The 21,567-nt window shown below is 47.8% G+C and overlaps 1 protein-coding gene across 2 annotated transcripts in view; it reads left to right on the plus strand.

The window, feature by feature from the left end:
- AGTPBP1 (ATP/GTP binding carboxypeptidase 1) overlaps nucleotides 1-21,567 on the plus strand; it is a 1,069,504-nt gene that overhangs the window by 30,410 nt on the left and 1,017,527 nt on the right. Inside the window, exon 1 of one of the 2 annotated variants that reach the window (XM_078675802.1) lies at nucleotides 176-194. The exons of the other annotated variant lie outside the window; for it this stretch is intronic. The gene's annotated coding sequence lies outside the window, so the exon portion shown is untranslated. Of the gene's footprint in view, nucleotides 1-175; nucleotides 195-21,567 lie in introns of those variants that run through there. 2 annotated transcript variants of the gene reach the window in all.

Consider the following 21,567-nt stretch of genomic DNA (forward strand, 5'->3'; position numbering starts at 1 on the left):
AAGAACCTGGTCGTTCTTGTCCACTTCACCCATTTTTTTTTTTAAACTTCAATTTTTATTGCAGAATCAGAAATGTACAAACATGTGGGCAATCTTGCCCTCCACCACTTGTCGCCATCCCCCAATCGTCAACATAACCTCACACAGCCATTCAGCCCACATCCCGGAGGCAGGGCGGCGAAAGCCAGGAATACGTGAGTAAGCCAGGCGATAAGACAGTAATGAAAACATTTATTCGACATCTGTATATTCGGGCTTATTTCAAAGATCTGCTTTTCTATGCCTACCCCATCCCTAACCCCAACCACCAACTTGCCCTCCCCGGTCAGCAGTGAAGAATAATGAACATGGCCAATGCCCTTTGCTCTGCCCAAGGAAGCCCATCAGATAAGTCCATCAGTCTACTACAGTCTCCCTGTCCCCCCATACAGTAATCATCCACATGCCTCCCTGTGGGCCCCTCAACCCCCCACCCTCCACCCCCATCCTAAATTAAGCGCTGGTGTGGGCCAACTTCAGGATCATATTCCGTTACTCAGGAGCTGAGGGAACAACAGTCATGCAATCATGCGTCACCTGGGACCCTCTATCGGCCTCAGTCATCCTGATCCCTTCCCTGGGATAGGTAGTCACTCAGTGTTTGCACCAGACCCTCCCATGCCCGTGCCACCTCCAAGCCTCTCTCATCAGCGGTACGGGTCGCCTGTCTGAGCCGGACCATACTTTCACTTCTGGCCCATTTGTCCAATTCCGATGCCCAGCGACTACTGGATGGGCCCTCCGATGACTTCCAGCGCCAGGTGATCTCTCTCTGGGCCAAAATAAGACCGAGGTCCATAAATTTACTGGTGACCTTCGTTTTCTTCGTATGAGGAAACCAGAGCAGCAGACAGGCTGCCTTATCAAAAGTCACCTGTCTATCCGTCACTCCATTCAAGAGCTCCCCCACTTCTGTCCAATACAATCCCAGTTTCGGGCAATCCCACAGCATGTGGTCTAGCTCCGCCCCTGGGAGGGAGCACCTCGGGCATGCCACCCCCTCGACATGGAAATGCCTCTGTATCTTGCCCGGAGTTAAATAAGCCCTGTGCACTACAAAAAAGTGTACTTGCTGGAAGCGGGCATTCCTGCATCCCTTCCACGCCCTCCTCAGGAGATGACCCCATGTCTCATCCGGTATGGGTTTCTCCACACTCTCCTCCCATTTCAGTTTCAACGCGGTGAGGGGTGTCAATCCTTCGTGGAGCATTCGTGAGTGCAAGCACGTAACCGCCTTGAACGTTCCCGCTGACATCACGACAAATTGGCACGCCATCGCGGTCGCCGGCTCCAATTGCCCTTCCCCCCAGTGCTTCTTAATTGCCGCTGTGACGGCCATGTACAAGAGGAAGTTCCCAGCCGGGATTCCAAATGGGTCCTGCACCGCCTGGAAGGGCAGCAATTCTCCGTTGGCATACAAATCGCCCACCACATGGAGCCCCATCTCCTCCCACTCCATGAGGGGGGACCAGTCTCCCCCATGCGGTAACGCCGTTAGCATGCCCAGGGGTATTTCCGGAGCATACGAGTGTACCACTCCCGTTCGCCTCTGATTCCTATTCCAGCACAACCGTAAAGTTTTTTCCTCGAGCGTCAGGTCCTGCACATCAGGTTGTTGATGCATGACAATGTAAGACAATACGTGTCTCGGAATCCCCGTCCCTCGGCGCAGGTCAGGGCCCCGAAATTCCCTAGCTACGTGTTGCGTAAGGATCTGTAACTGCGCCGCCAAATAATACAATTCGAAATCTGGCACCGCCATTCCCCCCTCGAGTTTTGGCCGACGCAGCGTGTCCAACGCCACCCGTCTCCTTCCGTTCCACCATATGAACCCAATGGTGAGGGTCCGTAGTTCCTTAAAGAACCTAGGCGGGATCCATATTGGTAACGTTCTAAAATAATACAGGAGGTGCGGCAAGGCCACCATTTTAAGCAGCGCCACTCTTCCAACCACCGATAGCGGGAGTGTGGCCCAAAATGCCGCCGAGCCCCTCAGGGCTCTCACACAACGACCTATGTTCCCTTCCAGCAAATCTTCAGCGCTATGATAGATCCCTACTCCTAGGTAGGTGAAACAGGAGCCCTCCCAGACCACCTCCGCAGGTAGCGGCGGCTGAGGCGTTCCCTCTCTCAATGGGAAGAGGCAAGTTTTGCGCCAGTTCACCCTGAGACCCGATAGGGCTCCAAACGCGGCGAGCACATCCATCGCCTTCCTCAGCGCCGCAGCGTGTCCTCCAGGAACATCAGTAGGTCATCCGCATAAAGCGAGATGTAATGCTGTTCACCTCGGCAGACGATCCCTCCGTACACCGCTCCCGACCTAGCACGTATTGCCATGGGTTCGATCGCCAGAGCGAACAGCAGAGGCGATAACGAGCATCCCTGTCGCATACCTCTCTGCACCGGATACGCGGTTGATATCACCGATCCCAGTCGCACCCTGGCGGTGGCCGAGCAGTATAAAACTCTCGTCCAACGCCGGAACCTGGTCCCTAGGCCAAACCTCTCCAGCACCTCATCCAGATAGTCCCACTCTAAGCTATCAAATGCTTTTTCTATGTCAATAGAAAGCACTGCTGGCCAGTCGCCCAGATCCAGCTCGCTCCCCAATACGCGCACCAGGCGGCGTATATTCGCCGAAGTGTTCCGAGTGGGGATAAAGCCAGCCTGATCCTCGAGAATTAGCGTCGTCATATACGGTAACAATCTGGTAGCCAGGATGCGACTCAAGATTTTATAGTCCACCGTCAACATAGACAGCGGCCTATATGAGGTCACATCCGTGCTATCTCTCCCAGGTTTCAGTAAGGGTACAACCAAAGCTTCCCTCATAGATCCGGGGAGGCGGCCCTGAACTAGTGCTTCGTTATAGACTTCCAATAACTGGGGCGCCAAAATATCAATGTACTTAGCATAAAATTCCACTGGGAGGCCGTCTACCCCAGGTGTCTTCTTCCTCGCCATGTGTGTAACTGCTCCCCTAACCTCAGCTAATGTGATCGCGGCGCCCAGGGCTTTAGCTTCCTCCTCCTCGAGCTGCGGGAAACGAATTCCCGCCATGTAACCTGCCATGTCTCCAGCCCCTGCCTCCAACCGACTCTGGTATAGGGTCTCATAATACTCCGTAAAGCATGAGAGGATTGCTATCTGGGAATAGACTGTGTCCCCTGACTCCGTCTTCACACTCAAGATCGAGCACCCCCCCGGCTCCGGGTTCGCCAGTCTCGCCAACAGCGTACCGACCTTGTCGCCCTCCGCATGGACCCTCGCTGTATACTGCTTGTAGTCATAGCATCTCAACCTTTCGGTCTCCGCTGCCACCAACTCCTTAGCCTTCAAGAGCTGTGCGTGCAGCGCTCCCTGCTCCGGTCTTTGCTTCTCTATCTCCCTCAGCGCTTCCTCTGCCTTCCTGACCTCCTCTAGCACCACTCTCCTTTCCCCGAAGTGTTTACCAATGCATAAGCCTCTCACCACCACCTTAAATGCATCCCACTCCAGCCCCCTAGTAGAGGCCGTCCCCTTATTGACCGCAAAGTAAGACTCCACTCCCTCTCGAACTTCAGCTTGAAAGACCTGATCCTCTAGCGTATCCGGGTTCAATCTCCAATTAGGAATCGCTGTCCTCGCTCTCTGCCATTGGAGAGAAAGCAGCTGGGGATTATGATCTGAGATGGTCCTAGCTAGGTACTCAGTGTGTGTCGCCATGTTAGCAGTGGTGTGGTCACAAAGAATCGTATCGATCCGGACATGCAGTTCATGGAGCGTGGAAAAGAAGGAGTAATCCCTATGCCCAGGATGCTGCCCTCGCCACACATCCAGCAGCCCCCATTCATTCTGCCAATCCATTCTCTGCTTCGCCACCCTACGTATCGGGGACTCCACTAGTGGTGGGTGGGACCTGTCCAAGGCAATATCAGTAATGGAATTAAAATCGCCTCCCAGTATAATCGGCCCCGCCAAATAATGCGCCAATAGTCCTGAGATGGCATCAAAGAAGCGAGGTTGTTCTATGTTCGGGGCATAAACGCTACAAAGCGCCACCTCTCGGCCATACAGTCTGCCCGCTACTCCCACATATCTACCCTCCGTTGTCCACTTCACCCATGTACTACTTGTAATCAAGTATACAGGTGGGCTTGGGACTTCGGCCATCTGACTCCAAGCCGCAACAGTGGAAGTGTTCTCCTCATGAATTGTAGTGAGCACGTACACATGACGCCTATCTGAGAACTTAACTGCAAGCAGTTCGTTGGAAGGCAACGCACTGCTGATTTCTGGAGCTTTGAACAAACCAGCTCCTGCGGGAATCCTTTGCTGTGATAACGCATTGTACGGCAGGCTGCAGTGCCAGCTTTGTGGAGCTCACTGAACAGCTTTACTCCTGTATTGAAATTCTCCACATAAAAGTTATAACCTTTGTGAAAAAGTGGCTGGACAAGCTCCCATACAATCTTTCCTGTGACAGTCTGGATGATTTCCCAGGGGTAATGGAGCAGAATTGTCATTGAAATACAGCATGCACTGCAATAGCAAAAAACAATATCTGCTCATTTATGGTGCAAAGATGGGGTTACCCAAACTGCACACATAGACCAGGAGGACAGCAAGGTTGGTTTATGCACTACCCTCATTTTGAACGTCAGGCCCAAAAATATCTTCAATTCCCCATATGAAGTGGGAGTCCACTTGTGTGTCCTAGAATGAGGCCCGAGAGTGCCTCCATGCTCCCTCAGAAATAGTTTGGTATGTAAATGTGTTTGCTGCACAATTTCATCAAGGAAGTCAACATCCAAAAAGAGATGGACGTAGTCAATGGGCAAAAAATTAGCCGTATTGCCTGTATTTCCAGCGTCACCAGAGAAAGGCGGAATTTGGGGCTGGACTTAATTGGGAGGCTGCCAAGAGAGCACACTGTATGTGCTTGCTGCCGCACGTGCCTCCTCTCTGGGTTGGTCTAATCTGCTACTGTTGTCCTGCTGCACAGACTGTACTTGCGAAGGGACATCACAACTGTCATCGTTTCCCTCAGAATCGCTGGAAGATGAGTCGTCAGATGGAACTGCGCCAACTGAAAAAATCACTCCCAGATTCTTCTCTATTGTCCTCTCCCTCAGATGCTGTCTCAGTATCTGCTGTCTCAGTCTCTGATCCTGCCTCGGAGCTGGACTCCAGAATCTGACTTAGGGCCTGAGCAGCATTCATCCAATGATATGCAATCTCTGCTAGTGCCTAAAGCATTCCTTTTAAAACACTACCCTACGTAGAAGGCAGATAGGCTGTTGATTTCAAAGTGTATGTGGGGGCGTGCATGCGTGAGTGATGTATGCAACAGTTAATAATGACGAAGTCATCATACAGTGCCTTTCCAAAATCAGCAGGCTCTCCAAAGACACTAAAAAAGACAGTATTACTTCACCTTGCCACATAACCATCATCACAGCCTATAGCGCAGGTGGCACCCAGTGCGACAATCATTTTAGAGCCCCCTCCCATGAACTCCAATAAACATCTGTTATTCAGCTCCAAGATGCCCACGGGTGAAAGTGTGCTTTATAAATGCACGTTATGTTATGTCCTCCTTGGATTCCCTCACTTCCACTGAGCAAACATGCTCCTCACCTCTCCATAGCCTCCCTCTCACATACATTTCATTTGTTTTAAAGCGGTTGTAATGCCTGGCTTTATTAATCCACTTAGCTATCCACATAAAATACAGATCCGTTCTTTGCAGCAGGCCGTCTGTGCAACTTTATGGTATCAAAACTGCCACTAGACAAAAGTCTGATCTCGCTCTCTCCGTCTGTCTCTCTCTCTCTCTAGCAGAAACATAATCACAAGCATTATCTTGACATTTTTATCGCTGAACGCGGTGTTTGTATGTGTGTGTGTATATATGTTTGTATGTGTGTGTGTATATATGTATATGTATGTGTGTATATATATATATATATATATATATATATATATATATATATATATATACATACATTTACACACACACACACACATATAGGGAGAAAGATAACTATATATAGATTTATCTTCTCTCTCGCTCTCACTTTTCACAGTCCCCAGGGAAACCACACATGTATAAAGAAAACTGATATATATGAGTCTCTCTTTTTCTATATATAGATCTTATTTTTTTTTAATCTGTCTGGTTTCCCTGGGGACCAATTGGGGCCCCTGGGAAACCTCTACACATCTATAAAAAAACAATAGCCCCCCCAGGGGCCAGTTAGCAGGAGGGCCGCCCCCCCAGCCAATTTAAATTTTTTCCCCCAGAGGAAACCAAAATTGAAAAAGAAATACCCATTGCCATGAGGGCCCCCCCCCCCCCCCCTCCCCATGTCATATCCCTGGTGTCTAGTGGGGTTTTCCTGGTCATGGATCGCAGCGCGAATTCACCGCCTTTTAAACCTTTCAGGAAGGCCTGGTTTGAAGGGGGAGACTCTCCCCCTTTCAAACGAGCCCTCCCTGAAAGCTGGGGAGTCCTTTTTCAGCCTGAGTCTAGTGCGGCCTTACCTGCTGCTTCCTTGGCTCTGTTGGTGGAAACCTGTGACGTCAACATTCCTCGCGGCATGCTGACGCCAGATGGGTGGGAGGGGGCAGGGAGAGACGTGGTAGCAATTCTGCGTCTCCCTGTGGGTTTATAAAAAAATAAAAAAAGAACCTCAGGTGCTTTGCACAGGAGGATTTTAGGAGGCCCTCCTTTGTGTCGGCCAATGGCCGTTCCCCGCCTCAGGGAGGTAGTGCGTGCGTTGGCCATTGGTCGACGCACGGATCAAAAGGGTTAACAGCACCCCATGTCCAGCCACAGAAGGACTTTTACCAGTAGTCACACAGGGGAGCAGCTAAACATTAACACGAATGCTAAGGCACCTGCAGATTTTTACTGTCATTTCCATTGAAATGAATGGGCACTCCATGCGAGTTACCCTTGTCATTAGCATCCAAGTGGTTTAACACCTCCCAGTTTGAACCATGCCTTTAATGGCACTAAATGAAGTGAGCAAGGCAAACTTTCCCTAAAAGAATTCTTCACCCTTCTGCCCTTCTCTCCTTCCATCTTTTCATCTATCTACCCACCCAGCCTTGCATCTATTCATCTGTACTTTCATCTTCACATCCTTTCACCTTTCCATTCATTTATCCTTGCAGCCATTAATCCTTTCTCTGTCCAGCCTTTCTTGCTTTCACCTTTCCCCCTGCCATTTCTTTCTTTGACACTTCCATCCTCTTCCCCTTTCCTTTCTTTTCCCCCTTTCTAGTTGCTCATCTTTCTTCTGTTCCTTCCTTGTTTTCATTCTTATGTTTATTTCCAACACATTTTGACGTTTGCTTCTCTAGGGGCTTTTATCCGTTTTCTTTATTTTTTTCATTGTAATTGGCATTCATCTGCCCACTCTGTGCCATAGAGTTATTGGTGAGGATTTGTCTGCGGACTGAAGAGGCACATTGACGATTAATTACAATGTCAGTGGGACGGCTTACTATACCAAATGACCCAACGGTAATCTCTGCCGCAGCGCCTAGATTAGGGGATTTATTACACTGCTGTAGTCCAGCACTGCATTAGAATGAGTCAGCATTCTTCTTTTGGAGGAAATGATCTCACACATTGCCAACATGATGAAAACAACACCTCCTCTTAAACATCATTAGAGCCCTGTTGATCAATCCATCCACTTTGGAAAAAAACTTGCTCCCTTTTTCCTTGAAATCAGAACATATCAACCTGGCTAAAAAAGCCAAAGCCAGACCCATTGAATTTCAAAATGTCTGAAATCGCTAAGCTATGCTTCCTGGAAAACTGATTGAAAAGTTAGTGTTATCTGAACCCTCATGAGGCATAAGGAAAATTTCCCCCTTGGTACTTAGTATTGCACTTCAGTAAGAACATGGACTACTCAGCCTTCTGCCGGACAGATACTGGGTTTTTGATCAAGTGGTTGTCTGCCTCCTGGTTGTGCTCAACCTCTCAACATCCTTTGATGCTGTTGATCATGAGGCACTGCTCACCCCCATTGGTACTAAACTGGTTCTCCTCCTTCCTTTTTTCAAGTTTATAGTTCACAAAGTTGTTTCTCCATATCACGGCTAAAGAAAACCTCTGTTGATAATGTACCATTTCAGCTAACATATGGAATCACTTTGAACATTGTGCATTGAGGCACTGTGGCCCTCCAAAAAGGTTATGGGCAGTTTAACCTTGCAGTGCTCAATCCCTCTTATGTATACAACTTGGAGCTCCACCTGTAACAAAATATTGGACTAGATACATTCCTATTCACTCAAGATGAATCCTTCCAAAACAAATTTCGATTTTCTCTAAACCAAGGACCCCAGTGCTGACATGGCTTGAAATCTTTCCCAGATGGGGATCCCACCAACTCTAGCCACATATGTAGATTTGCCGGGATTCATCCTTGACCACTTGCTTACCAACACCACATCCTCAAGAAATTAGAGCTTTTGATACCAGAGCCTGACTATTGCACATATATGGAGGAAATGCCATACTGCTTGAACTACTGAGCTTGTCTGTCTTATCTGTTGAAGTCATTCTTTACTCTGCTGCTCACCTGCCAAATTCAGGAGAATCTAGAAATCAAATCACATCACTCCCATTTCTGCTGACCACCAGAAGTGCTTTATCGAAATCCAAACTGCTCCAGGGCAAGATCGCCAAGTTTACTAAACCGCCTGTTCGTTGGCTGCGTCTGGGGAAAGGTGGAATCCAGAGGCCCCTCTTCATCTGAAGAATTAATCTCCCTGGTCACAATACTCCAAGCTATCAAAGACTCTCACAAACATCTCAACAAGAAGATTGGCGGGGTGGGGGTGGAGCTGTCACTTTTCCGACCGGACCTGCAAAATCTTTCAGCGTACTAGAAAGAGTCTGAGAGAAGATATCAACCCTGGAAGATGAAATTAGTCCTTCAACTGAAGAAATTGAAAGGTGTGGGTGCTGACAGAGTAGCTTAAAAGTAGGGCGTAGGATGCCGAGGGTAGGCTTGTGGGGCTACCGGAGGGTGCAGAGGATCCGCGACCGGAGGTCTTTTTCACAGACTGGTTCATATGCTGGATTGCAGCGGCTGACTTGTCGCTGTATTTTATCCTCGAGCTGCCCTACACGGCACTGGTCCCCAAATCTGTCCCTCAGGGCTCCACCTCTCCCCGTCATCATAAGAGTGCTCAACTACACAGACAGAGCAGTCCTCAGGTACGCAAGACAACAAATGGAGTTACGCTCTGCAGCTGCAAACATTATTTTGTCTTCTGACTACTCTAGTAAAGTGCAAGCTCAAAGCAAATCATTGCTGGAAGTAAAGCAGAAGCTCCGCATCCTACAAATGCAATATATGTTGCTTTATCCGGCCAAACTGAAGGTTATATTTCAAAGAGAGGCCTTTTTTAGGTCTCGCCTAGGCAGCGCTTGCGCTGTCTCTTCGAGACATGCTGTATTCAGGATGGGAGCATTAAGCCCAGCCCCTTTTTGGCCCATCTTTTCGATTTACTCCTGTTGCTGTCCTTTTGTAAATGGTGGCTTTTGTTTCGTTAATCGCCTTAGTAGTCCCTCCTTAGTACCGCCTTTTCTCCTGTTGTAACCTCCCATGAGGACTTCCCCTGTTACACGTGTTGTTACTCAGTATGTTGTATTTACAGTTTCTGAGCACTATTTTATTAATGACTTCCTCCTAGCTGCTGTTGCAGGCAGGCTTCTGCAACCCATCCTGCAGTTTAACTGCACAGTGACGCTGCACATGAGCAATCAAATGTAATAATGGCTGCGTCTTTATTTTTGTGGACGGCTCGACAGACTCTTATTTTTTAATATTCTATTTTTTTTCAAGTAGGCAGCACGCCGCCCTTACTCATAAACAAGGACGGCCACGCGGCTCGCCCAACTCTATTTTTACACTATTAAAAAAAAGAATTACGCAGCGTAACAGCTGTGCAGGCTTCTCACACAATGCGAGTGCTTCACGGCCGCCGCTTTATTGTTTTATTGCATTTCTCAGCCCACCTGTGAGCTTCAAAGTTGGCTGCTGTCATGGAATGCTTTATTGTTTTCACCCTCCCGGTTCGCTCACCCTCCCAGTTTGCTTTGAGCTCTGCCCCCACCCTCTCAGCGCAAATGCAGTGTTTCTCACTCCCCTCCCACCCCACCCTTTCCCTGTGCATCGAATGAACCACCATCCATGTCATTATCTGGAGGGGGAACATTTAGACCCTTTTCTACAGGCCACTGGCCTGCTGTTGAAGAACGCCATAGGATCTCGGAGGTAAGATCAAGTTTAAAAAATATTGCTTAACAAATGACCTTCAATGTTGTAATATAATCTGAGGGGTCGGGAAGACAGACACTTCCTAATGTTAAAGAAGTACACTTTGTTTTTTACATTTTGATGAGACTTTAACATGTTTTTACATGATACCTGTTTTTTTGTGTGGCTAAGCTGATGCAGGAACTGGATTTCATGAGTCCAAGCTAGATTATAACATACATTTTTAATGGGTGGTAGCTGTGTTGGACTGTTGGCCCACTGACCTGCTCGTATTGTTCCCTTATGTGGCAACTCTTTCTGTCCCAATTTTTTTGAAGGCAATATTAAAAGGTTCTTTTTACATAACTTGCGACCCCCACCCCACATCATTTCTTCAAACCGCTAAAGCCCACGGCTGTAAAATATATTCAGATTGATGAAATATATTTAAAAATAACATCTATGCATTTTGGCCATTATCTCGACCATTGCACTTCATTGAGGTGAGACCCGACTGCATGGTTACGGGAGTAGGAAACATGTTACAAGATGGAGGCCAGGCAAATATACATTTATTTTTAATAAATATTTTTATTTGCATTTACAACCAATACAAAACAACTGGCATGTCACAAGTAGTCATCCTTGCGCCCAATCACCTCCGCCCCCCAATCCACAAGCCACATCACCTTCTTTATATCATGAACTAGAACGAAACCTGGCCCGTAAGTTTCATTTTTGGTAATCTTCTCTCCCCCCCCCCCCTCCCCCACTGGACATCCCCCCGGGTCAGAGACCGATGCCCAGTGGCCTCCCATCCCAGTGCTCATCGAGATTCAAAGGACCCATGTTGTGCTAGTCAGCTCCCAGACCACCATCCAGTCCATGTTGTTTTCTCCATTTCCCCCATATTCTACCGAACGTCCGGGGGGCACCCTCTCGCTTTGTATGTGACCCTTTCCGCTGCCATATACATGCCCATCCCCCTCCTCCATTCTCCTAATTAAGAGTAGAGACGCCCCCCTTGCGCGTGCTACATCTCTTTTCGCCACCACTATTGCCAATAGTGCAAAAATAAGTTGTGGGCAGCCCAAGTCAACATTGTTATATATCCCCAGCAATATGAATTTAGGATCTAGAGGAAGTGCTACCTCCAATACCTTACTCAGCTCTCCCAATACGTGTGTCCAATATGTGTGGATAACGGGGCAGTCCCAGATGATATGGTAGAAGTCCCCCTGCGGCTGTCTGCAATGTAGGCAATTTGGTTCCCTGGCTCGGCCCATTCGGTGGAGTCGGACCCTGTCAAAATACACCCTGTGTAGTATCTTGTATTGAATGAGTCGGAGGCGGGATTTAATTGCCACCTCCCTATGATGCATCAGGGCCGCCTCTCAATCCACTGTGTCCAACGTGCCCAGATTCTGCTCCCATGTTTACCTCCATTTCTGTCTGTCTGGCATGTAATTGTTCAAGGTCCTGTACGTTAGAGAGACTGCCTTGTTGGGTATCTGCTCATGCAATAGGCGACCCTCTAGCGGGGCATTTTCTGGCCGGGGAGAGGAGAGCAAGCTCTCGGCTATCCAGGCATGCTTCAATTTCGCGTATTTAAACATTTGGGTGGGGTGCAGCCCAAACTCTGTTGCCAAAGTCCTGAAGGGTTTGAGTTCCCCCTTTGCCACCACATCACCGAGTGGAGATTCCGATGTCATCCCAGCCTCCAAAGCCCTTAAGTTTGTGAAGTTCCCTCAACCAGGTACAGTTCCAGATCGGTGTCTGTTTAGTCAGTTTGCGTGTGCATCCCAGTACCTTAGTCGTCCTATCCCAGACCTCTAAGGTTATTTGCGTGGCCAGAAGTAGGCGTCTCCTACCTGGACCCCCATATAAAAAATGTAGGCAAGAAAGGCGTGCCATGGTGTCCCTCTCTAATCTGTAGGTGAGGTGATCAGCCGGGACATGGAGCCATTCGTTTACCGACGCTAGATGCTCCGCCCAATAGTATGCCTCAATGTCCGGCAGGGATATCCCTCCATTATACTGGTTCCGCTACAACGTACTCAGGGCGATCCTTGGTTGCTTCCCCAGCCACAGCAGGGAGCGCATCTCTGCGTCTATTACCCGGAACGTCTGTCTGGGAAAGGGGAAATACTCATTTTGGAGGGCATACAGAAAGCATGCAATGTAATCATTTTAAACATCGCAGCCAAGTATCGTAAGGGGGAGGGCTTTCCACCGCAAAGCGGCAACTGCAAAATTAGTTATGACTCGCTGGATATTTCTTTGGTAGGAGAGATTTCTATCTGTGGTGAGGTAGATCCCCAGATATGTGAATCCCGTCTGCGTTACCTGGAGAGCTCCAGGGAGAGGAGGCCAGGTCTCCTCAGTCCACGGGCTATACAAGACCAATTTATGCCAGTTTATAGCATAGCCCGAGAAGTAGCCAGACCTGCCCAAGAGCCTGAACAATGCGGGGACCGTGACCGCCAGTTGGGTAACATATAACAGGATGTCGTCGGTATAGAGCGAGATCTTTTCTTCCCCCAAATCAGTCGGTGTAATTTGAAACCCCCGTATCTCCCTTGTCTGTTGGACCTCACAGGGCACTATTTTGATTGTGAGGGCAAATAGTAGGGAGGACAAAGGGCATCCCTGTCGGGTTCCCCTTCTAATGGGGAAGTCTTCAGATAATAGTCCATTCACTTTAACCTGGGCTCTGGGGTTCACATATAGAAGTCCAACCCAATGTCTAAATTTGGGGCCAATGCCAAACTTGACCAAAGCCGCCTCTAAGAAGGACCAGTGGACAGTGTTGAAAGTTTTTTAAACGTCCAGGGTGAGGAACATGTGGGGATCATCACGGCCTTGAACCCCCATGAGCCAATTGTGGGTCCGCCGTAGGTTCTGTCTGGTCGCCCTGTCTGGTAGGAAGCCCGTCTGATCTCGATGTACCAGGCCCATGATTACTTGGCGTAGACGAAGGGCCAATACCGTCGCCAGGAGCTTAACCTCTATGTTGAGAAGGGAGATTGGATGATAAGATGCGCAATGTTCGGGGGGGGCTTTCCCGGTTTATGGATGGGGATGATTGTGGCCAATCTAAGATCTAGAGGCAGAATACCATCTTGGGCCGCGTCTCTAAACAGTGCTAATAAGTGCACCACCAGGAGGTCCACCCCTTTTTTAAAATTCAGCTGGGAGTCCATTCGGGCTTGGGGATTTCCCAGGGCGCAATTTAGTTATTGCATCTTTAAGTTCGGTCTGCTTCAAGTCCCTTCTTATCATCATCCGCTAAGCTTGGGATTTGAATAGTGTCAAGGATCTCCTCCGAGGCACCCAGTTCGCTGGCCTCATAGAAATCCTTAAAATAGGAAACAGATGTCCGTACTATTTGTGCGTCTCCCTTTAGCGTCTGCCCCTGTTGGTCCACTACGCTTTCTATCCATCGGGCTTTCAATTCCTTATGGCTGAGCCAAGCCAGGAGCTTACCAGATTTATCCCCAACGTCGTATAACCTATGAAGGGTCGGCTGCGTTTTAGCCTCTTCCATTGCTAGGGCTCTGTAGCGCTGTTGATTGTCAGTCAAAAGCCGAACGACCTGTGAGTCCTTTCCCACAAGATAGCGTTGTTCTAGTGCCAAAATTTGGGTTTCCAAAGTGGTGAGCTCCTCTTGTGCCATCCACTTCTCCCAAGCTATTCGATTTTGGGCCATATCGCGGAGCACTGTCTTATAGGCTTCCCAACATATAACTCCCGATTGCACCGAGCCTACATTTTCCGCAAAATACACTCTTGTGTCAGCCCTGAGACCCCGCAGCACCTCTGTGTTTTGCAGGTCCCAAGCCATTAACCTACAGTTTCCATGTCCCACCCGGGGCCTCCCCCCTTTCCTAACCAGCAGGGGGAGTGATCAGAGATCCCACGTGCCAGGTATTCCGCCGCACAAACAGTACCACTGACCTTCCGAGGAAGAAAGACATAGTCCAATCGAGAGTGCACCTTGTGTGCGGCAGAATAGTATGAATAACTTCTGATGTCTGGATGGAGTTGCCGTCACACACCCAGCAGACCCAGGGTGTCCATCAACCTGGCCATTAGCGTAGTCGGGGAGTGGTCAGTACGGTTCCCTGAGTGGTCCATGGGGATGGACATGATGTCATTGAAGTCACCCCCTATAATGTGTAGTGTACCCGGGGTATCCAATGAAATATCAGTCACTCCATGGAGAGTCCTGGCCTGTAACCTCGGAGGGGCATAGACCGAAACTATAGTGGCCTGCCGTTTACCCCAAGACCCTGTCACTCACACGTACATACCCTGGGGGTCTGTCCATGTCCACGTTACCTTGAAGGGAGGATTTTTTAAGCAGGGTAGCCACACCCGGGCGCCCGCTATGTATCCCGCGTGTGCTAGGACTGTGTAAGCTCCCCTCGCCAGAAACCTACACTTAGTACCCTTAAGGTGGGTCTCCTGCAATAGGATCACGTCTAGGTGGACCCGTTTTACGTATGAGGACACCAACCCTCTCTTGATTTTATCCCCCAGGCCATTCACATTCCAGGTGAGTATCCTGTAGGGGTCAGTCTCCATCCCATCCGCGGGGAGTCTATGTTCAATCAGTGGGGCCAAAGACATGAGTGGTTAAGGTATGTCTTGAATGGGGGCAGCAGGTGAATGCGGGCATTGCAGTGACTGTGTGACCGCTGTGCAAAACGAACATAATAAACAATAGAACTGTTGTAACCCCCCAACCCATGCACCACCTCCCCCTCCCCAATGTCGCATCCCCCACCAGTCGCTGGGGAATGAGCCCTAGGGTGGTGTAGGTCTATCGTCCTCCCAATCCCAACTCACGCGACAAGTTCCAACTCTCGAAGCAGTCACAAAGTCCTTTGGAAAGAAAGAGGAAGAGAAACAAAGGGAGAGAAAGAACAAAGGAAAGTGCAAGTGCTTAAGAGAAGGGACTGCCGAGAGCCCAAGTCTATAGCCACTCCAAGTCTATTGCCTACGGCTCCGTGTGTGTCTTCTAGTTCTCCGCAGGCTTCGGCAGATGGAGCAAAGGAAAAGAGAGAGAGAAGGTAGAAATAGAAGGGGTGGGTGTCCAGCTTGCATGCTCCCAAATGACAGTCCATGTCCACGGCCAACCTCGCAGGCCCCTGTTCACGAATGGGAATCCGGCGGATCTCTTTGGGAAGTCGTAGCATCTGCCGCTGCGTCCTGTTCCATCTCCAGTATTTCAGCTGCCAAGGGGTGCATATAGGGGCCCTCAGCCTCCTCCTCTCCCGAGGAGGAGTCCCTAGTTTCATTCTCCGTGTCTGGTCTAGGATGATTGGGAAGGTGCGGGATCCCGTCGAGAGTCTAAGGAACATCCACTGCACCTTCTGAGTCTGCCAGTGTCTTTTGGAGCATATGGAGTCACCTCCAGAAGTCGATCCCTGCGGGCCTGTCGGTGTCTTAGCAATCTTTGTGGGCCCGGAGACCATCTGGCTTCCCCTACTGAGGATACATGGTTGCGTGTTGGTACCTCCGGTCGTTCCAGTGTGGGTCGTTCTTCAGCCAGTCTGAAAGAAATGGGATTTGCCCATGAGCAGCACTTTTAGCTTTGCGGGAAAGAGTAGCTTATATTGAATCTTATGATCTCGCAATTTGGCTTTTACGGAGTCGAAGGTGCGTCTCTGTTTCTGCACCTCCTTGCTGTAATCGGGGAAAATCATTATGCGTGTTTTCTCATGTCGGATCTCCACAAGCGTTCTGGCTTCCCTGAGGATCATATCTCTGTCCAGAAAGTTAAAAAAACTGGCTATTACTGGTCTTGGCTGCGCTCCTGCAGGTGGTCGGGCCATCAACGACCTGTGGGCCCTTTCTATAACAAAGCAGGTGGAAAAATTGTCTTCTGGGAAGGTGCGCAGGAGCCATGAATGAATGAACTCGGGCATGTTGTTCTCTCAATTCCCTCTCTAAAGCCCACAAAGCGGAGGGTATTGCGGCGTGCTCTATTTTCCGCATCGTCCACCCACCATAGTAGGTCTTTATGGGATGATTGCAGTTCCGTCATTCCTTTCCGCCGGTCTTGTAGCAAATCTTCTGCTTCTCCCAGCCTAGTCTCCGACTCTGTGACCCTATCCGCCAAATTCCTCAGATCCTGTCGTTGGAGCGTCGGCAAATCTCCATTTTTATGCTCAAAAAGGTTGTGCCATTATTCCTCACAAGTTCCTGCTCCCAAGATGCCCGCCCCGTGTAAGCAGTGCTTCTGACAGTGGTGTCTCTGTCGTGCAACACATGGCTGGACACCTGTACGCCTGGGAGTGTTTCTAGGTAGATCACTTCAAGGAGGCGGTCCTTTCTACTGTACTTGTCATGCACCTATGCGATTCACCTCTGTCAACAAGACGTGTTTTTTGGGAACCGGACACCCACAAGCCAACTACTGGCCTTGGAAGTTTGACCATTGAGTCAACTTATGTATACCATTCCTGATGATTCCTAGAACATGTTCAGCAGCAATGGGATGGCTGTGAATTTTTTTTACATACATCTGTGTGGTCTCCTTATGATTGTCATGCTACAGTGTCATTATGTTTTGATTGAATGGCCATCTTAGGCAGCAAATAGGAGTGCAATAAACACTCTTACTGAACAAGCACACAACTTCTGCCAATTAAATCCTTTGCTCTTGCCCACCAACATATGGGCGAAGCTAAAGCCTCTTTTTCTGGTTTGTTAATGACAAGCTCTCTGAATTTTAGCCCACTGTAGTGCCAAGCTAAACAACATTTCTGCCATCATAATACCCTTTTACTTTATTAATTGCACTCCATACTATGTCCTGTGTAATATAAGATTATGTCCTTTTACTGTTCCTAGCTAATAGTGCAGTATTGCTTAATTTTTGTACACACTCTTTCTGCTCCTCTGTCTGGAGTTCATTCACCACTTTGTGCACAAACTACCTATCCCTCTCCGTCTTCCTTTCTGTCTATTCTGTGCAGCTCTCGCCACTATCTATTCACCATGCCACATAATTTCAGGACACAAATATCCTACATGCCACACAATTCAACACCACACAATCCCACAACAATTCCAATTCAACCTACATACTTCCACTCCACTCAACACCAAACACATGGGTAAAAGACATAGTAATTTACAACGCCAATAGCTCTAACTATCGCAAATGCGAGACCTATTGCATTGCAAATGTTGTTTTTGATAACATTGAATCAACATGCGACTGGCTAAAGAAGCAGAAATTGTTTCACTAATCCATTAGATGATACCATGACGACCGGAGAAGCGGAGGTTCCGCCCAGGCTGAGGTGATATGATTGATGATGTGATGGGAGAGGACTCAAAAGCTGTGGATGACCAGTTTGGGCAATAGCATTTTGTACAGAACTAGCTGGTGTTGGGAACTCTCACTCTTTTTGCAGTAGACTTTTGCTAGCTTGATTTGTTTCACATGTTTCTTTTGTTTATTTGTTAAGTGAGTATGAGGGTGACAGATGCTTCATGTTCAGAAGTGTGGGGTGGGGGTAGTTTTGGAGGGAGTGTTCACAATACAACATGGGCGGCTCATGCAGGCAAGGGGTGCCATCTGGGTCTTCTACAATCCACCATGAGTCACGTTTCCAAGTTGCGCCACAAAATAATTACATGGAATGTTAATGTGATAACTGACAGGGTTAAGTAAGGGGGTGATATTACATTGAGCAAGAGAAATGGTTTCTATGGTGCTCCTCTTTCAAGTAACCCACTTTTTGGACAATAACTGTAACCTGCCAGCCCGCCATTGCTTTACTAGAGTCTTATAATGCAGGGTTCACTAGAGGGGTGGCTATTTTGTTGCATAAAACGTTTGTGCTAGTGGTTGGGGACACTGTGGTCGAATTCTTGGTGTTCTATGTACAGATCTCCAGTACCATGGAAGGGAGACCCTTGACAATACTTTGGGTGTATGTCCCACCATTCCCGAGAGATCAGACCCTGGAAGATCTTATGAAGGTCGTGGTGACAGCCCCAGAGTTTCGTATTATGTAGGGGGTGACTTTAATAACTGAATATATACATCAGAGGACATTAGTGATGAGACCATGACCTGTTGAGCGGCAACCTTGGGTTCATGGGCAGATTCTCTGGATTTTGCAGTCATTTCACCCCAAAACAAGGAAATACATGAATTTCTCCTACCCGCACAAATCTTTTTCATGACTGGATTACATTTTTGTCCCGAGTGCACTCTTACAGAATGTGGAATGGGTGATCATACACTGTAGAGTGCTTCAAACACAGTGCATGGTAGGAAGGCACCTCCATTCCTCTGTGGGAGTATTTTCATAAATCCAAAACAGTCTAAGAAGAAAATAGCCACCGGAGAAATCTTAAAAACCATTAAACTTTTAAGGCTACAACACCATGCAAACATGTGGGTCCTGGCGAGCGACTTCAACATGTTTTTGCTAGAAACACCGGAGCCTTCCACATGACAACAAAAAGAAGACTGTGCTTGGCACATCCCGAAAATTGTCCTGGGGAAAACAAAAAAGGACACGGCTGGTGAAAAATTTCCCACCACACTCAACGCTCTGGGCCCCAGAATCCTAAATGGAAGAGGGGCCCTGGATCAACCTTTATCCAGCAAGTATACCACAAGCGTGTGCTTCGGTGATCAGTTACTTCTGGTTATTTGTGCAGCACTTTCTGCAGTCAAGTACTTTTCTAGCCAGCACACCCTTACCAGCGACCATTGAAGGTTAATTTGTACTCTCTTCAGGGTAACCACCAGGCTCCCACAAATCCACAGTTGGTATTGAGGGGGATGCCAGTGGGCTTAAAAAACTTATTATTGGTATTTTGCATATATATCATCACAATTTCCATTTGCACTCATCATATCAAGTTACATAGACTGCCCCAAAGCTTCGGAGACAGCATACTTCAAGTTTTGTGAACTCACATCCGTAGAGCTTCCTCTAAAGCGCTTACCAATCACTTTCTGCTTATACCTTTTCATCAACAGTGAGTAACAATTACATTTAACAGATTCCCCCCCCCCCCCCCCCTCCCTTCTCAAGATCGTGTTGTTTGCCAGTGGGCTTTGAAGGATAAAATGGTGGACAATTCCTTCAGCTGTAAACACAGAAGAACTGGAGGAACTGAAGTCATTTGACAAGCTCACCGACAAGGATTGTGTCCTGCAGGAAGCACACAAACTGGAATTCGCATTCTGGCGCTGAGAGCACTCAGACGAAAACTGAACCAACTCCTGAGATCAGCTTGCTACAACAGAAGCACCGGGTGCTCCCACCCCCCAAGAGTGGAGGAGATTCTGAAAGCTTTGAAGTCCTACCAAACAAAAGTATGGGAAGTTGCCCAGAAAAATTAAGTAACATCGTGGCTTTAACTCTATGAGGACTCAAAAACTAAAAACGTAGCAACATTTTGGAGATTAGTCTAGAAAAAATCGAGCGAAAACAACTTAAAGGTTAATCCCTCCATTTCTGCTGCTAAGTGGACTGATTATATCTCCAATTTGTATAAACCTGCTAAAGAAGGGCCCAGCCTTTATCTCCCGCTGGGCGATAACATTGGCTGCATTAATTAAAACCCTGTGCAATGGGACAAATGATTGGCCAGTAAAGACACAATCATACTAAAATTGGCTTTGTTTTTAGCAGCAGGAACCCCGGGACCAAACGGTCTTCCTACTAGAATATTCAAATCAGCACAAGTGAAATAGGCCTGCCTGTTAAGTCTCTCTTCAAGAACTGCATTTGGGGCATGAAGTTCCAGATAGCTGGAGAGGCTCTATATTAACCCCAATCAATAAAAAAGGCATAAGTGACAAACCAGCCAACTTTAGGCTTTTTGCCCTCCTCGACATTGAGAGCAAATGCTTTGTAAACATTTTGAACAATGAGCTTAGAGGAATGGACAAACATGAAGGCCTCAATACCCATCACTCAATCAGGCTTTAGGCGCTGCCATGTCACAGAAGATAACCTGATAATCTTTTCCTCCATTATCAAGGCCACCAACACCAAAGATGCCCCTCTTCTGTATGTTGCATCCATCGACTTCACCACTGCATTTGATAAAGTAGACAGATTGAGACTCTGGCAGAAGTTGTCGAACTGGGCCATTCTGGAAAATCTACTGAGAGCCATTAGGAACCTTTACAGCAGGACCTGGGTGAAAGTGAGAATGTCACAATCCATAATATCTGGACTAACACCAGTGTAAAACAAGGATGCATTTTAACCCCACTTCTGTTCAACTTTTATCTGGTGGACATAAATGACACGCTAGCTTTAGCCCACGTCTTCCTTCCCAAATCCGCTGGCGTGCATATTCATTGCCTTCAGAATGCAGATGACATGTTATTATTTGATGACACTGCAGGAGGGCCTCAGCCATTTTTGGAAGCACTTGCATTGTATTGGGAGGAAAACAAATTAGCAGTTTTATTTTGAAAGTTTTATATAGCGCGAACAAGATCTTTGCAGATATCAGAGCGCTTCACAAGGGCATGGGGATAAAAAATACAAAGTAATAAAGCGTATATACAGAGTAATATCTGAGGTAGTTAGGTACAAGGTGCTAGTTACATAGGTGGGACAAAGGACATGAGGTAGGTCACAGGTGAGGTAGTGTCGGTACACAGTGTATAGACAAACAATTGCGTCAATAGTATAAAGTGCAATAATAAGGAGCATATACTTGCTTAAGCGTGTTTAGAATATTTAGAGTTTAAAGGTGGGCACAGTTGAGGTAGGTGTGAGCAGGGTGTATAGTCCCACAGGTGCGAGAGTATTAGGGGAGTAAGGAACGTTGAGATGGAGAGGGTAAAGTGTGCAAAGTCAACCAGGTGCGTCAATAATATAACAATATACATAATCAACCAGGTGCATCAAACATTATAACAAAATACAAAGAGTGAGCGTATACAGTTAAGTAATTCGATAACACGGGTGGTACAGTAGACCAGGGTCGGGCAGGACTTACAGGGCAGATTCATGAGTGATACGGAGCAATAGATCATGTGTATTTTGCCATGAGGATCGCTTTAACTTCCCTCTTAAAGATTGTTTCGGAGGAGATGAGCCTTGTTTCCGGAGGGAGTGAGTTCCAGATCCTGGGTGCCATTCCTGAAAAGGAGCGTTTATAAGTTTTTTCCTTCCGAAATCTTCGAGGTTTCAGCAAAAGATTGTTTGTGCTTCTAGTAGTTCGGGAGCCACCCGAAATTGTCAGCTTTTGAGTG

The sequence above is a fragment of the Lissotriton helveticus genome, chromosome 2_1 (assembly GCF_964261635.1).
Source record: "Lissotriton helveticus chromosome 2_1, aLisHel1.1, whole genome shotgun sequence".
NCBI lineage: Eukaryota > Metazoa > Chordata > Amphibia > Caudata > Salamandridae > Lissotriton > Lissotriton helveticus.